The sequence below is a fragment of the Telmatherina bonti genome (genome assembly GCF_933228915.1).
Source record: "Telmatherina bonti genome assembly, chromosome: 2".
In the NCBI taxonomy this organism is placed as follows: domain Eukaryota; kingdom Metazoa; phylum Chordata; class Actinopteri; order Atheriniformes; family Telmatherinidae; genus Telmatherina; species Telmatherina bonti.
Window position 1 is genome coordinate 6568369 of NC_136620.1, and position 16326 is coordinate 6584694.

Consider the following 16326-nt stretch of genomic DNA (forward strand, 5'->3'; position numbering starts at 1 on the left):
GCGTTCAATCAGTTTCTACATTTTGTAAATTTCGCTGATATGAATAAAACTTTCATCAGCACTGATCCAGCCATAATCGCCACGCACACACACACACATTGTATCTGTGTTGTTGGCTTGGACTCAAACAGTACTTAACAGATGGTGATTTGTCCTCTGAGCTCTCCCGATGTTTACAGCTGCATGAATGATGTCAAGATTTGTTGTTATTGAATTTGGATCAATGTCTGTGTTTTCAAACGATACGAACAAGTTTTACAGAGTTCAGCCAGTTTTACAGAGTTCAGCAGGTTTTAGGGAGCTCAGCAGGTTTTAGGAAGCTCAGCAGGTTTTAGGGAGTTCAGCATGTTTAAGTTAGTTCAGCAGGTTTTAGAGAGTTCAGCAGGTTTTAGGAAGCTCAGCAGGTTTTAGAGAGTTCAGCAGGTTTTAGAGAGTTCAGCAGGTTTTAGAGAGCTCAGCAGGTTTTAGGAAGCTCAGCAGGTTTTAGGGAGTTCAGCATGTTTGAGTTGGTTCAGCAGGTTTTAGAGAGTTCAGCAGGTTTTAGGAAGCTCAGCAGGTTTTAGGAAGCTCAGCAGGTTTTAGAGAGTTCAGCAGGTTTTAGAGAGTTCAGCAGGCTTTCGGGAGTTCAGCAGGTTTTAGAGAGTTCAGCAGGTTTTAGAGAGTTCAGCAGGTTTTAGGGAGCTCAGCAGGTTTTAGGGAGCTCAGCAGGTTTTAGGGAGTTCAGCAGGTTTAGGGAGTTCAGCAGGTTTAGGGAGTTCAGCAGGTTTTCGGGAGTTCAACAGGTTTTAGGGATCTCAGCATGTTTTAGAGAGTTCAGCATGTTTTAGGGAGTTCAGCAGGTTTTAGGGAGCTCAGCAGGTTTTAGAGAGTTCAGCAGGTTTTAGGGAGTTCAGCAAGTTTTAGGGAGTTCAGCAGATTTTAGGAAGCTCAGCAGATTTTAGATAGTTCAGCAGGTTTTAGGGAGTTCAGCATGTTTTAGGGAGTTCAGCAGGTTTTAGGGAGTTCAGCAGGTTTTAGGGAGCTCAGCAGGTTTTAGAGAGTTCAGCAGGTTTTAGGGAGCTCAGCAGGTTTTAGGGAGTTCAGCAGGTTTTAGGGAGTTCAGCAGGTTTTAGGGAGTTCAGCAGGTTTTAAGGAGTTCAGCAGGTTTAGGGAGTTCAGCAGGTTTTAGAGAGTTCAGTAGGTTTTAGAGAGTTCAGTAGGTTTTAGAGTTCAGCAGGTTTTAGAGTTCAGCAGGTTTTAGAGGGTTCAGCAGGTTTTAGAGAGTTCAGCAGGTTTTAGGGAGCTCAGCAGGTTTTAGGGAGTTCAGCAGGTTTTAGAGCGTTCAGCAGGTTTTAGAGAGTTCATCAGGCTTTCGGGAGTTCAGCAGGTTTTAGAGAGTTCAGCATGTTTTAGAGGGTTCAGCAGGTTTTAGAGAGTTCAGCAGGTTTTAGGGAGCTCAGCAGGTTTTAGGGAGTTTAGCAGGTTTTAGAGAGTTCAGCAGGTTTTAGAGAGTTCAGCAGGCTTTCGGGAGTTCAGCAGGTTTTAGAGAGTTCAGCAGGTTTTAGGGAGTTCAGCAGGTTTTAGAGAGTTCAGCAGGTTTTAGGGAGTTCAGCAGGTTTTAGGGAGTTCAGCAGGTTTTAGGGAGTTCAGCAGGTTTTCGGGAGTTCAGCAGGTTTTAGGGAGCTCAGCAGGTTTTAGGGAGCTCAGCAGGTTTTAGGGAGTTCAGCATGTTTTAGAGAGTTCAGCATGTTTTAAAGAGTTCAGCAGGTTTTAGGGAGCTCAGCAGGTTTTAGGGAGTTCAACAGGTTTTAGGGATCTCAGCATGTTTTAGAGAGTTCAGCATGTTTTAGGGAGTTCAGCAGGTTTTAGGGAGCTCAGCAGGTTTTAGAGAGTTCAGCAGGTTTTAGGGAGTTCAGCAAGTTTTAGGGAGTTCAGCAGATTTTAGGAAGCTCAGCAGATTTTAGATAGTTCAGCAGGTTTTAGGGAGTTCAGCATGTTTTAGGGAGTTCAGCAGGTTTTAGGGAGTTCAGCAGGTTTTAGGGAGCTCAGCAGGTTTTAGAGAGTTCAGCAGGTTTTAGGGAGCTCAGCAGGTTTTAGGGAGTTCAGCAGGTTTTAGGGAGTTCAGCAGGTTTTAGGGAGTTCAGCAGGTTTTAAGGAGTTCAGCAGGTTTAGGGAGTTCAGCAGGTTTTAGAGAGTTCAGTAGGTTTTAGAGTTCAGCAGGTTTTAGAGTTCAGCAGGTTTTAGAGGGTTCAGCAGGTTTTAGAGAGTTCAGCAGGTTTTAGGGAGCTCAGCAGGTTTTAGGGAGTTCAGCAGGTTTTAGAGCGTTCAGCAGGTTTTAGAGAGTTCATCAGGCTTTCGGGAGTTCAGCAGGTTTTAGAGAGTTCAGCATGTTTTAGAGGGTTCAGCAGGTTTTAGAGAGTTCAGCAGGTTTTAGGGAGCTCAGCAGGTTTTAGGGAGTTTAGCAGGTTTTAGAGAGTTCAGCAGGTTTTAGAGAGTTCAGCAGGCTTTCGGGAGTTCAGCAGGTTTTAGAGAGTTCAGCAGGTTTTAGGGAGTTCAGCAGGTTTTAGAGAGTTCAGCAGGTTTTAGGGAGTTCAGCAGGTTTTAGGGAGTTCAGCAGGTTTTAGGGAGTTCAGCAGGTTTTCGGGAGTTCAGCAGGTTTTAGGGAGCTCAGCAGGTTTTAGGGAGCTCAGCAGGTTTTAGGGAGTTCAGCATGTTTTAGAGAGTTCAGCAGGTTTTAAAGAGTTCAGCAGGTTTTAGGGAGCTCAGCAGGTTTTAGGGAGTTCAACAGGTTTTAGGGATCTCAGCATGTTTTAGAGAGTTCAGCATGTTTTAGGGAGTTCAGCAGGTTTTAGGGAGCTCAGCAGGTTTTAGAGAGTTCAGCAGGTTTTAGGGAGTTCAGCAAGTTTTAGGGAGTTCAGCAGATTTTAGGAAGCTCAGCAGATTTTAGATAGTTCAGCAGGTTTTAGGGAGTTCAGCATGTTTTAGGGAGTTCAGCAGGTTTTAGGGAGTTCAGCAGGTTTTAGGGAGCTCAGCAGGTTTTAGGGAGTTCAGCAGGTTTTAGGGAGCTCAGCAGGTTTTAGGGAGTTCAGCAGGTTTTAGGGAGTTCAGCAGGTTTTAGGGAGTTCAGCAGGTTTTAAGGAGTTCAGCAGGTTTAGGGAGTTCAGCAGGTTTTAGAGAGTTCAGTAGGTTTTAGAGTTCAGCAGGTTTTAGAGTTCAGCAGGTTTTAGAGGGTTCAGCAGGTTTTAGAGAGTTCAGCAGGTTTTAGGGAGCTCAGCAGGTTTTAGGGAGTTCAGCAGGTTTTAGAGCGTTCAGCAGGTTTTAGAGAGTTCATCAGGCTTTCGGGAGTTCAGCAGGTTTTAGAGAGTTCAGCATGTTTTAGAGGGTTCAGCAGGTTTTAGAGAGTTCAGCAGGTTTTAGGGAGCTCAGCAGGTTTTAGGGAGTTTAGCAGGTTTTAGAGAGTTCAGCAGGTTTTAGAGAGTTCAGCAGGCTTTCGGGAGTTCAGCAGGTTTTAGAGAGTTCAGCAGGTTTTAGGGAGTTCAGCAGGTTTTAGAGAGTTCAGCAGGTTTTAGGGAGTTCAGCAGGTTTTAGGGAGTTCAGCAGGTTTTAGGGAGTTCAGCAGGTTTTCGGGAGTTCAGCAGGTTTTAGGGAGCTCAGCAGGTTTTAGGGAGCTCAGCAGGTTTTAGGGAGTTCAGCATGTTTTAGAGAGTTCAGCAGGTTTTAAAGAGTTCAGCAGGTTTTAGGGAGCTCAGCAGGTTTTAGGGAGTTCAGCAGGTTTTAGGGAGTTCAGCAGGTTTAGGGAGTTCAGCAGGTTTAGAGAGTTCAGCAGGTTTTAGGGAGTTCAGCAAGTTTTAGGGAGTTCAGCAGATTTTAGGAAGCTCAGCAGATTTTAGATAGTTCAGCAGGTTTTAGGGAGTTCAGCATGTTTTAGGGAGTTCAGCAGGTTTTCGGGAGTTCAGCAGGTTTTAGGGAGCTCAGCAGGTTTTAGAGAGTTCAGCAGGTTTTAGGGAGCTCAGCAGGTTTTAGGGAGTTCAGCAGGTTTTATGGAGTTCAGCAGGTTTTAAGGAGTTCAGCAGGTTTAGGGAGTTCAGCAGGTTTTAGAGAGTTCAGTAGGTCTTAGAGTTCAGCAGGTTTTAGAGTTCAGCAGGTTTTAGAGGGTTCAGCAGGTTTTAGAGAGTTCAGCAGGTTTTAGGGAGCTCAGCAGGTTTTAGGGAGTTCAGCAGGTTTTAGAGCGTTCAGCAGGTTTTAGAGAGTTCATCAGGCTTTCGGGAGTTCAGCAGGTTTTAGAGAGTTCAGCATGTTTTAGAGGGTTCAGCAGGTTTTAGAGAGTTCAGCAGGTTTTAGGGAGCTCAGCAGGTTTTAGGGAGTTTAGCAGGTTTTAGAGAGTTCAGCAGGTTTTAGAGAGTTCAGCAGGCTTTCGGGAGTTCAGCAGGTTTTAGAGAGTTCAGCAGGTTTTAGGGAGTTCAGCAGGTTTTAGAGAGTTCAGCAGGTTTTAGGGAGTTCAGCAGGTTTTAGGGAGTTCAGCAGGTTTTCGGGAGTTCAGCAGGTTTTAGGGAGCTCAGCAGGTTTTAGGGAGCTCAGCAGGTTTTAGGGAGTTCAGCATGTTTTAGAGAGTTCAGCAGGTTTTAAAGAGTTCAGCAGGTTTTAGGGAGCTCAGCAGGTTTTAGGGAGTTCAGCAGGTTTTAGGGAGTTCAGCAGGTTTAGGGAGTTCAGCAGGTTTAGGGAGTTCAGCAGGTTTTCGGGAGTTCAGCAGGTTTTCGGGAGTTCAGCAGGTTTTCGGGAGCTCAGCAGGTTTTAGAGAGTTCAGCAGGTTTTAGGGAGTTCAGCAGGTTTTAGGGAGCTCAGCAGGTTTTAGAGAGTTCAGCAGGTTTTAGGGAGTTCAGCAGGTTTTAGGGAGTTCAGCAGGTTTTAGGGAGTTCAGCAGGTTTTCGGGAGTTCAGCAGGTTTTAGGGAGCTCAGCAGGTTTTAGGGAGCTCAGCAGGTTTTAGGGAGTTCAGCATGTTTTAGAGAGTTCAGCAGGTTTTAAAGAGTTCAGCAGGTTTTAGGGAGCTCAGCAGGTTTTAGGGAGTTCAGCAGGTTTTAGGGAGTTCAGCAGGTTTAGGGAGTTCAGCAGGTTTAGGGAGTTCAGCAGGTTTTCGGGAGTTCAGCAGGTTTTCGGGAGCTCAGCATGTTTTAGGGAGCTCAGCATGTTTTAGAGAGTTCAGCAGGTTTTAGGGAGTTCAGCAGGTTTTAGGGAGCTCAGCAGGTTTTAGAGAGTTCAGCAGGTTTTAGGGAGTTCAGCAGGTTTTAGGGAGTTCAGCAGGTTTTAGGGAGTTCAGCAGGTTTTAAGGAGTTCAGCAGGTTTAGGGAGTTCAGCAGGTTTTAGAGAGTTCAGTAGGTTTTAGAGTTCAGCAGGTTTTAGAGGGTTCAGCAGGTTTTAGAGGGTTCAGCAGGTTTTAGAGAGTTCAGCAGGTTTTAGGGAGCTCAGCAGGTTTTAGGGAGTTCAGCAGGTTTTAGAGAGTTCAGCAGGTTTTAGAGAGTTCAGCAGGCTTTCGGGAGTTCAGCAGGTTTTAGAGAGTTCAGCATGTTTTAGAGCGTTCAGCAGGTTTTAGGGAGTTCAGCAGGTTTTAGGGAGTTCAGCAGGTTTTCGGGAGTTCAGCAGGTTTTCGGGAGTTCATGAGGTTTTCGGGAGTTCAGCAGGTTTTAGGGAGTTCAGAAGGTTTTCGGGAGTTCAGCAGGTTTTAGGGAGCTCAGCAGGTTTTCGGGAGCTCAGCAGGTTTTAGGGAGTTCAGCATGTTTTAGGGAGTTCAGCAGGTTTTAGAGAATTCAGCAGGTTTTAGGGAGTTCAGCAGGTTTTAGAGAGTTCAGCAGGTTCTAGGGGAGTTAAGCAGGTTTTCGGGAGTTCAGCAGGTTTTAGGGAGCTCAGCAGGTTTTAGGGAGTTCAGCAGGTTTTAGGGAGTTCAGCAGGTTTTAGGGAGCTCAGCAGGTTTTAGAGAGTTCAGCAGGTTTTAGGGAGTTCAGCAGGTTTAGGGAGTTCAGCAGGTTTAGGGAGTTCATCAGGTTTTCGGGAGTTCAGCAGGTTTTCGGGAGCTCAGCAGGTTTTAGGGAGCTCAGCATGTTTTAGAGAGTTCAGCAGGTTTTAGGGAGTTCAGCAGGTTTTAGGGAGTTCAGCAGGTTTTAGGGAGCTCAGCAGGTTTTAGAGAGTTCAGCAGGTTTTAGGGAGTTAAGCAGGTTTTAGGGAGTTAAGCAGGTTTTAGGGAGTTCAGCAGGTTTTAAGGAGTTCAGCAGGTTTAGGGAGTTCAGCAGGTTTTATAGAGTTCAGTAGGTTTTATAGTTCAGCAGGTTTTAGAGTTCAGCAGGTTTTAGAGGGTTCAGCAGGTTTTAGAGAGTTCAGCAGGTTTTAGGGAGCTCAGCAGGTTTTAGGGAGTTCAGCAGGTTTTAGAGAGTTCAGCAGGTTTTAGAGAGTTCAGCAGGCTTTCGGGAGTTCAGCAGGTTTTAGAGAGTTCAGCATGTTTTAGAGCGTTCAGCAGGTTTTCGGGAGCTCAGCAGGTTTTAGGGAGTTCAGCAGGTTTTAGGGAGTTCAGCAGGTTTTCGGGAGTTCAGCAGGTTTTCGGGAGTTCAGCAGGTTTTAGGGAGTTCAGCAGGTTTTAGGGAGTTCAGCAGGTTTTCGGGAGTTCAGCAGGTTTTAGGGAGCTCAGCAGGTTTTAGGGAGCTCAGCAGGTTTTAGGGAGTTCAGCATGTTTTAGGGAGTTCAGCAGGTTTTAGGGAATTCAGCAGGTTTTAGGGAGTTCAGGAGGTTTTAGAGAGTTCAGCAGGTTCTAGGGGAGTTAAGCAGGTTTTCGGGAGTTCAGCAGGTTTTAGGGAGCTAAGCAGGTTTTAGGGAGTTCAGCAGGTTTTAGGGAGTTCAGCAGGTTTTAGGGAGCTCATCAGGTTTTAGAGAGTTCAGCAGGTTTTAGGGAGCTCAGCAGGTTTAGGGAGTTCAGCAGGTTTTAGAGAGTTCAGCAGGTTTTAGAATTCAGCAGGTTTTAGAGGGTTCAGCAGGTTTTAGAGAGTTCAGCAGGTTTTAGGGAGCTCAGCAGGTTTTAGGGAGCTCAGCAGGTTTTAGGGAGTTTAGCAGGTTTTAGGGAGTTCAGCAGGTTTTAGGGAGTTCAGTAGGTTTTCGGGAGTTCAGCAGGTTTTTGGGAGCTCAGCAGGTTTTAGAGCGTTCAGCAGGTTTTCGGGAGCTCAGCAGGTTTTAGAGAGTTCAGCAGGTTTTAGGGAGCTCAGCAGGTTTTAGGGAGTTTAGCAGGTTTTAGGGAGTTCAGCAGGTTTTAGGGAGTTCTGCAGGTTTAGGGAGTTCAGCAGGTTTAGGGAGTTCAGCAGGTTTTCGGGAGTTCAGCAGGTTTTCGGGAGCTCAGCAGGTTTTAGGGAGCTCAGCATGTTTTAGAGAGTTCAGCATGTTTTAGGGAGTTCAGCAGGTTTTAGGGAGCTGAGCAGGTTTTAGAGAGTTCAGCAGGTTTTAGGGAGTTCAGCAGATTTTAGGGAGCTCAGCAGATTTTAGATAGTTCAGCAGGTTTTAGGGAGTTCAGCAGGTTTTAGGGAGTTCAGCAGGTTTTAAGGAGTTCAGCAGGTTTGGGGAGTTCAGCAGGTTTTAGAGAGTTCAGCAGGTTTTAGAGTTCAGCAGGTTTTAGAGTTCAGCAGGTTTTAGAGGGTTCAGCAGGTTTTAGAGAGTTCAGCAGGTTTTAGGGAGCTCAGCAGGTTTTAGAGAGTTCAGCAGGTTTTAGAGAGTTCAGCAGGTTTTAGAGAGTTCAGCAGGCTTTCGGGAGTTCAGCAGGTTTTAGAGAGTTCAGCATGTTTTAGAGCGTTCAGCAGGTTTTCGGGAGCTCAGCAGGTTTTAGGGAGTTCAGCAGGTTTTCGGGAGTTCAGCAGGTTTTCGGGAGTTCAGCAGGTTTTCGGGAGTTCAACAGGTTTTAGGGAGTTCAGCAGGTTTTAGGGAGTTCAGCAGGTTTTAGGGAGTTCAGCAGGTTTTCGGGAGTTCAGCAGGTTTTAGGGAGCTCAGAAGGTTTTAGGGAGTTCAGCATGTTTTACGGAGTTCAGCAGGTTTTAGAGAATTCAGCAGGTTTTAGGGAGTTCAGCAGGTTTTAGAGAGTTCAGCAGGTTCTAGGGGAGTTAAGCAGGTTTTCGGGAGCTCAGCAGGTTTTAGGGAGCTTAGCAGGTTTTAGGGAGTTCAGCAGGTTTTAGGGAGCTCAGCAGGTTTTAGAGAGTTCTGCAGGTTTTAGAATTCAGCAGGTTTTAGAGGGTTCAGCAGGTTTTAGAATTCAGCAGGTTTTAGAGGGTTCAGCAGGTTTTAGAGAGTTCAGCAGGTTTTAGGGAGCTCAGCAGGTTTTAGGGAGTTTAGCAGGTTTTAGAGAGTTCAGCAGGTTTTAGAGAGTTCAGCAGGCTTTCCGGAGTTCAGCAGGTTTTAGAGAGTTCAGCAGGTTTTAGGGAGTTCAGCAGGTTTTAGAGAGTTCAGCAGGTTTTAGAGAGTTCAGCAGGTTTTAGAGAGTTCAGCAGGCTTTCGGGAGTTCAGCAGGTTTTAGAGAGTTCAGCAGGTTTTAGGGAGTTCAGCAGGTTTTAGGGAGTTCAGCAGGTTTTAGAGAGTTCAGCAGGTTTTAGGGAGTTCAGCAGGTTTTAGGGAGTTCAGCAGGTTTTAGGGAGTTCCGTAGGTTTTCAGGAGTTCAGCAGGTTTTAGGGAGCTCAGCAGGTTTTAGGGAGTTCAGCAGGTTTTAGGGAGTTCAGCATGTTTTAGAGAGTACAGCAGGTTTTAAAGAGTTCAGCAGGTTTTAGGGAGCTCAGCAGGTTTTAGAGAGTTCAGCAGGTTTTAGGGAGCTCAGCAGGTTTTAGGGAGCTCAGCAGGTTTAGGGAGTTCAGCAGGTTTTAGAGAGTTCAGCAGGTTTTAGAGTTCAGCAGGTTTTAGAGGGTTCAGCAGGTTTTAGAGAGTTCAGCAGGTTTTAGGGAGTTCAGCAGGTTTTAGAGAGTTCAGCAGGTTTTAGGGAGTTCAGCAGGTTTTAGGGAGTTCAGCAGATTTTAGGGAGCTCAGCAGATTTTAGATAGTTCAGCAGGTTTTAGGGAGTTCAGCAGGTTTTAGAGAGTTCAGCAGGTTTTAGGGAGCTCAGCAGGTTTAGGGAGTTCAGCAGGTTTTAGAAAGTTCAGCAGGTTTTAGAGTTCAGCAGGTTTTAGAGGGTTCAGCAGGTTTTAGAGAGTTCAGCAGGTTTTAGGGAGCTCAGCAGGTTTTAGGGAGTTATCAGGTTTTAGAGAGTTCAGCAGGTTTTAGAGAGTTCAGCAGGCTTTCGGGAGTTCAGCAGGTTTTAGAGAGTTCAGCATGTTTTAGAGCGTTCAGCAGGTTTTCGGGAGCTCAGCAGGTTTTAGGGAGTTCAGCAGGTTTTAGGGAGTTCAGCAGGTTTTAGGGAGTTCAGCAGGTTTTAGGGAGTTCAGCAGGTTTTAGGGAGTTCAGCAGGTTTCCGGGAGTTCAGCAGGTTTTAGGGAGCTCAGCAGGTTTTAGGGAGTTCAGCAGGTTTTAGGGAGTTCAGCATGTTTTAGGGAGTTCAGCAGGTTTTAGAGAGTTCAGCAGGTTCTACGGAGTTCAGCAGGTTTTCGGGAGTTCAGCAGGTTTTAGGGAGCTCAGCAGGTTTTAGGGAGTTCAGCAGGTTTTAGGGAGTTCAGCAGGTTTTAGGGAGCTCAGCAGGTTTTAGCGAGTTCAGCTGGTTTTAGGGAGTTCAGCAGGTTTTAGGGAGTTCAGCAGGTTTTAGGGAGTTCAGCAGGTTTTAGGGAGCTCAGCAGGTTTTAGAGAGTTCAGCAGGTTTTAGAGAGTTCAGCAGGTTTTAGGGAGTTCAGCAGATTTTGGGGAGCTCAGCAGATTTTAGATAGTTCAGCAGGTTTTCGGGAGTTCAGCAGGTTTTCGAGAGTACAGCAGGTTTTAGAGAGTACAGCAGGTTTTAGAGAGTTCAGCAGGTTTTAGGGAGTTCAGCAGGTTTTAGGGAGCTCAGCAGGTTTTAGAGAGTTCACCAGGTTTTAGGGAGTTCAGCAGGTTTTAGGGAGTTCAGCAGATTTTAGGGAGCTCAGCAGATTTTAGATAGTTCAGCAGGTTTTAGGGAGTTCAGCAGGTTTTAGAGAGTTCAGCAGGTTTAGGGAGTTCAGCAGGTTTTAGAGAGTTCAGCAGGTTTTAGAGTTCAGCAGGTTTTAGAGGGTTCAGCAGGTTTTAGAGAGTTCAGCAGATTTTAGGGAGCTCAGCAGGTTTTAGGGAGTTTAGCAGGTTTTAGAGAGTTCAGCAGGTTTTAGAGAGTTCAGCAGGCTTTCGGGAGTTCAGCAGGTTTTAGAGAGTTCAGCAGGTTTTAGGGAGTTCAGCAGGTTTTCGGGAGTTCAGCAGGTTTTAGGGAGCTCAGCAGGTTTTAGGGAGTTCAGCAGGTTTTAGGGAGTTCAGCAGGTTTTAGAGAGTTCAGCAGGTTTTAGGGAGTTCAGCAGGTTTTAGAGAGTTCAGCAGGTTTTAGGGAGTTCAGCAGGTTTTAGGGAGTTCAGCAGGTTTTAGGGAGTTCAGAAGGTTTTCGGGAGCTCAGCAGGTTTTAGGGAGCTCAGCAGGTTTTAGAGAGTTCAGCATGTTTTTGAGCGTTCAGCAGGTTTTCGGGAGCTCAGCAGGTTTTCGGGAGCTCAGCAGGTTTTAGGGAGTTCAGCAGGTTTTAGAGAGTTCAGCAGGTTTTAGGGAGCTCAGCAGGTTTTAGGGAGTTCAGCAGGTTTTAGGGAGTTCAGCAGGTTTTAGGGAGTTCAGCAGGTTTTAGGGAGTTCAGCAGGTTTTCGGGAGCTCAGCAGGTTTTAGGGAGCTCAGCAGGTTTTAGGGAGTTCAGCAGGTTTTAGGGAGTTCAGCAGGTTTTCGGGAGTTCAGCAGGTTTTCGGGAGTTCAACAGGTTTTAGGGAGTTCAGCAGGTTTTAGGGAGTTCAGCAGGTTTTAGGGAGTTCAGCAGGTTTTCGGGAGTTCAGCAGGTTTTAGGGAGCTCAGAAGGTTTTAGGGAGTTCAGCATGTTTTACGGAGTTCAGCAGGTTTTAGAGAATTCAGCAGGTTTTAGGGAGTTCAGCAGGTTTTAGAGAGTTCAGCAGGTTCTAGGGGAGTTAAGCAGGTTTTCGGGAGTTCAGCAGGTTTTAGGGAGCTCAGCAGGTTTTAGGGAGTTCAGCAGGTTTTAGGGAGCTCAGCAGGTTTTAGAGAGTTCAGCAGGTTTTAGAATTCAGCAGGTTTTAGAGGGTTCAGCAGGTTTTAGAGAGTTCAGCAGGTTTTAGGGAGCTCAGCAGGTTTTAGGGAGTTTAGCAGGTTTTAGAGAGTTCAGCAGGTTTTAGAGAGTTCAGCAGGCTTTCGGGAGTTCAGCAGGTTTTAGAGAGTTCAGCAGGTTTTAGGGAGTTCAGCAGGTTTTAGAGAGTTCAGCAGGTTTTAGAGAGTTCAGCAGGCTTTCGGGAGTTCAGCAGGCTTTCGGGAGTTCAGCAGGTTTTAGAGAGTTCAGCAGGTTTTAGGGAGTTCAGCAGGTTTTAGAGAGTTCAGCAGGTTTTAGGGAGTTCAGCAGGTTTTAGGGAGTTCAGCAGGTTTTAGGGAGTTCAGTAGGTTTTCAGGAGTTCAGCAGGTTTTAGGGAGCTCAGCAGGTTTTAGGGAGTTCAGCAGGTTTTAGGGAGTTCAGCATGTTTTAGAGAGCTCAGCAGGTTTTAAAGAGTTCAGCAGGTTTTAGGGAGCTCAGCAGGTTTTAGAGAGTTCAGCTGGTTTTAGGGAGCTCAGCAGGTTTTAGAGAGTTCAGCAGGTTTTAGAGAGTTCAGCAGGTTTTAGGGAGTTCAGTAGGTTTTCGGGAGTTCAGCAGGTTTTAGGGAGCTCAGCAGGTTTTAGGGAGCTCAGCAGGTTTAGGGAGTTCAGCAGGTTTTAGAGAGTTCAGCAGGTTTTAGAGTTCAGCAGGTTTTAGAGGGTTCAGCAGGTTTTAGAGAGTTCAGCAGGTTTTAGGGAGTTCAGCAGGTTTTAGAGAGTTCAGCAGGTTTTAGGGAGTTCAGCAGGTTTTAGGGAGTTCAGCAGATTTTAGGGAGCTCAGCAGATTTTAGATAGTTCAGCAGGTTTTAGGGAGTTCAGCAGGTTTTAGAGAGTTCAGCAGGTTTTAGGGAGCTCAGCAGGTTTAGGGAGTTCAGCAGGTTTTAGAAAGTTCAGCAGGTTTTAGAGTTCAGCAGGTTTTAGAGGGTTCAGCAGGTTTTAGAGAGTTCAGCAGGTTTTAGGGAGCTCAGCAGGTTTTAGGGAGTTATCAGGTTTTAGAGAGTTCAGCAGGTTTTAGAGAGTTCAGCAGGCTTTCGGGAGTTCAGCAGGTTTTAGAGAGTTCAGCATGTTTTAGAGCGTTCAGCAGGTTTTCGGGAGCTCAGCAGGTTTTAGGGAGTTCAGCAGGTTTTAGGGAGTTCAGCAGGTTTTCGGGAGTTCAGCAGGTTTTAGGGAGTTCAGCAGGTTTTAGGGAGTTCAGCAGGTTTCCGGGAGTTCAGCAGGTTTTAGGGAGCTCAGCAGGTTTTAGGGAGTTCAGCAGGTTTTAGGGAGTTCAGCATGTTTTAGGGAGTTCAGCAGGTTTTAGAGAGTTCAGCAGGTTTTAGAGAGTTCAGCAGGTTCTACGGAGTTCAGCAGGTTTTCGGGAGTTCAGCAGGTTTTAGGGAGCTCAGCAGGTTTTCGGGAGTTCAGCAGGTTTTAGGGAGCTCAGCAGGTTTTAGGGAGCTCAGCAGGTTTTAGGGAGTTCAGCATGTTTTAGAGAGTTCAGCAGGTTTTAAAGAGTTCAGCAGGTTTTAGGGAGCTCAGCAGGTTTTAGGGAGTTCAGCAGGTTTTAGGGAGTTCAGCAGGTTTAGGGAGTTCAGCAGGTTTAGAGAGTTCAGCAGGTTTTAGGGAGTTCAGCAAGTTTTAGGGAGTTCAGCAGATTTTAGGAAGCTCAGCAGATTTTAGATAGTTCAGCAGGTTTTAGGGAGTTCAGCATGTTTTAGGGAGTTCAGCAGGTTTTCGGGAGTTCAGCAGGTTTTAGGGAGCTCAGCAGGTTTTAGAGAGTTCAGCAGGTTTTAGGGAGCTCAGCAGGTTTTAGGGAGTTCAGCAGGTTTTAGGGAGTTCAGCAGGTTTTAGAGAGTTCAGTAGGTCTTAGAGTTCAGCAGGTTTTAGAGTTCAGCAGGTTTTAGAGGGTTCAGCAGGTTTTAGAGAGTTCAGCAGGTTTTAGGGAGCTCAGCAGGTTTTAGGGAGTTCAGCAGGTTTTAGAGCGTTCAGCAGGTTTTAGAGAGTTCATCAGGCTTTCGGGAGTTCAGCAGGTTTTAGAGAGTTCAGCATGTTTTAGAGGGTTCAGCAGGTTTTAGAGAGTTCAGCAGGTTTTAGGGAGCTCAGCAGGTTTTAGGGAGTTTAGCAGGTTTTAGAGAGTTCAGCAGGTTTTAGAGAGTTCAGCAGGCTTTCGGGAGTTCAGCAGGTTTTAGAGAGTTCAGCAGGTTTTAGGGAGTTCAGCAGGTTTTAGAGAGTTCAGCAGGTTTTAGGGAGTTCAGCAGGTTTTAGGGAGTTCAGCAGGTTTTCGGGAGTTCAGCAGGTTTTAGGGAGCTCAGCAGGTTTTAGGGAGCTCAGCAGGTTTTAGGGAGTTCAGCATGTTTTAGAGAGTTCAGCAGGTTTTAAAGAGTTCAGCAGGTTTTAGGGAGCTCAGCAGGTTTTAGGGAGTTCAGCAGGTTTTAGGGAGTTCAGCAGGTTTAGGGAGTTCAGCAGGTTTAGGGAGTTCAGCAGGTTTTCGGGAGTTCAGCAGGTTTTAGGGAGTTCAGCATGTTTTAGGGAGTTCAGCAGGTTTTAGAGAGTTCAGCAGGTTTTAGAGAGTTCAGCAGGTTCTACGGAGTTCAGCAGGTTTTCGGGAGTTCAGCAGGTTTTAGGGAGCTCAGCAGGTTTTAGGGAGTTCAGCAGGTTTTAGGGAGTTCAGCAGGTTTTAGGGAGCTCAGCAGGTTTTAGCGAGTTCAGCTGGTTTTAGGGAGTTCAGCAGGTTTTAGGGAGTTCAGCAGGTTTTAGGGAGTTCAGCAGGTTTTAGGGAGCTCAGCAGGTTTTAGAGAGTTCAGCAGGTTTTAGAGAGTTCAGCAGGTTTTAGGGAGTTCAGCAGATTTTGGGGAGCTCAGCAGATTTTAGATAGTTCAGCAGGTTTTCGGGAGTTCAGCAGGTTTTCGAGAGTACAGCAGGTTTTAGAGAGTACAGCAGGTTTTAGAGAGTTCAGCAGGTTTTAGGGAGTTCAGCAGGTTTTAGGGAGCTCAGCAGGTTTTAGAGAGTTCACCAGGTTTTAGGGAGTTCAGCAGGTTTTAGGGAGTTCAGCAGATTTTAGGGAGCTCAGCAGATTTTAGGGAGCTCAGCAGGTTTTAGGGAGTTTAGCAGGTTTTAGAGAGTTCAGCAGGTTTTAGAGAGTTCAGCAGGCTTTCGGGAGTTCAGCAGGTTTTAGAGAGTTCAGCAGGTTTTAGGGAGTTCAGCAGGATTTCGGGAGTTCAGCAGGTTTTAGGGAGCTCAGCAGGTTTTAGGGAGTTCAGCAGGTTTTAGGGAGTTCAGCAGGTTTTAGAGAGTTCAGCAGGTTTTAGGGAGTTCAGCAGGTTTTAGAGAGTTCAGCAGGTTTTAGGGAGTTCAGCAGGTTTTAGGGAGTTCAGCAGGTTTTAGGGAGTTCAGAAGGTTTTCGGGAGCTCAGCAGGTTTTAGGGAGCTCAGCAGGTTTTAGAGAGTTCAGCATGTTTTTGAGCGTTCAGCAGGTTTTCGGGAGCTCAGCAGGTTTTCGGGAGCTCAGCAGGTTTTAGGGAGTTCAGCAGGTTTTAGAGAGTTCAGCAGGTTTTAGGGAGCTCAGCAGGTTTTAGGGAGTTCAGCAGGTTTTAGGGAGTTCAGCAGGTTTTAGGGAGTTCAGCAGGTTTTAGGGAGTTCAGCAGGTTTTCAGGAGCTCAGCAGGTTTTAGGGAGCTCAGCAGGTTTTAGAGAGTTCAGCATGTTTTTGAGCGTTCAGCAGGTTTTCGGGAGCTCAGCAGGTTTTAGGGAGTTCAGCAGGTTTTCGGGAGTTCAGCAGGTTTTCGGGAGTTCAGCAGGTTTTCGGGAGTTCAGCAGGTTTTAGGGAGTTCAGCAGGTTTTAGAGAGTTCAGCAGGTTTAGGGAGTTCAGCAGGTTTTAGAGAGTTCAGCAGGTTTTAGAGTTCAGCAGGTTTTAGAGGGTTCAGCAGGTTTTAGAGAGTTCAGCAGGTTTTAGGGAGCTCAGCAGGTTTTAGGGAGTTTAGCAGGTTTTAGAGAGTTCAGCAGGTTTTAGAGAGTTCAGCAGGCTTTAGGGAGTTCAGCAGGTTTTAGAGAGTTCAGCAGGTTTTAGGGAGTTCAGCAGGTTTTAGGGAGTTCAGCAGGTTTTAGGGAGCTCAGCAGGTTTTAGGGAGTTCAGCAGGTTTTAGAGAGTTCAGCAGGTTTTAGGGAGTTCAGCAGGTTTTAGGAAGCTCAGCAAGTTTTAGAGTTCAGCAGGTTTTAGAGAGTTCAGCAGGTTTTCGGGAGTTCAGCAGGTTTTAGGGAGCTCAGCAGGTTTTAGGGAGTTCAGCAGGTTTTAGGGAGTTCAGCAGGTTTTAGAGAGTTCAGCAGGTTTAGGGAGTTCAGCATGTTTTAGAGAGTTCAGCAGGTTTTAAAGAGTTCAGCAGGTTTTAGGGAGCTCAGCAGGTTTTAGAGAGTTCAGCTGGTTTTAGGGAGCTCAGCAGGTTTTAGAGAGTTCAGCAGGTTTTAGAGAGTTCAGCAGGTTTTAGGGAGTTCAGTAGGTTTTCGGGAGTTCAGCAGGTTTTAGGGAGCTCAGCAGGTTTTAGGGAGCTCAGCAGGTTTAGGGAGTTCAGCAGGTTTTAGAGAGTTCAGCAGGTTTTAGAGTTCAGCAGGTTTTAGGGAGCTCAGCAGGTTTTAGGGAGTTATCAGGTTTTAGAGAGTTCAGCAGGTTTTAGAGAGTTCAGCAGGCTTTCGGGAGTTCAGCAGGTTTTAGAGAGTTCAGCATGTTTTAGAGCGTTCAGCAGGTTTTCGGGAGCTCAGCAGGTTTTAGGGAGTTCAGCAGGTTTTAGGGAGTTCAGCAGGTTTTCGGGAGTTCAGCAGGTTTTAGGGAGTTCAGCAGGTTTTAGGGAGTTCAGCAGGTTTCCGGGAGTTCAGCAGGTTTTAGGGAGCTCAGCAGGTTTTAGGGAGTTCAGCAGGTTTTAGGGAGTTCAGCATGTTTTAGGGAGTTCAGCAGGTTTTAGAGAGTTCAGCAGGTTCTACGGAGTTCAGCAGGTTTTCGGGAGTTCAGCAGGTTTTAGGGAGCTCAGCAGGTTTTAGGGAGTTCAGCAGGTTTTAGGGAGTTCAGCAGGTTTTAGGGAGCTCAGCAGGTTTTAGCGAGTTCAGCTGGTTTTAGGG

The 16326-nt window shown here is 46.5% G+C and overlaps 1 protein-coding gene across 1 annotated transcript in view; it reads left to right on the forward strand.

Annotated features, from left to right (window-relative positions):
• LOC306767571 (niq CART3-like) overlaps positions 1–16326 on the forward strand; it is a gene marked incomplete at its 5' end in the record, with an annotated part of 442251 nt that overhangs the window by 673 nt on the left and 425252 nt on the right. The window lies entirely within an intron of this gene.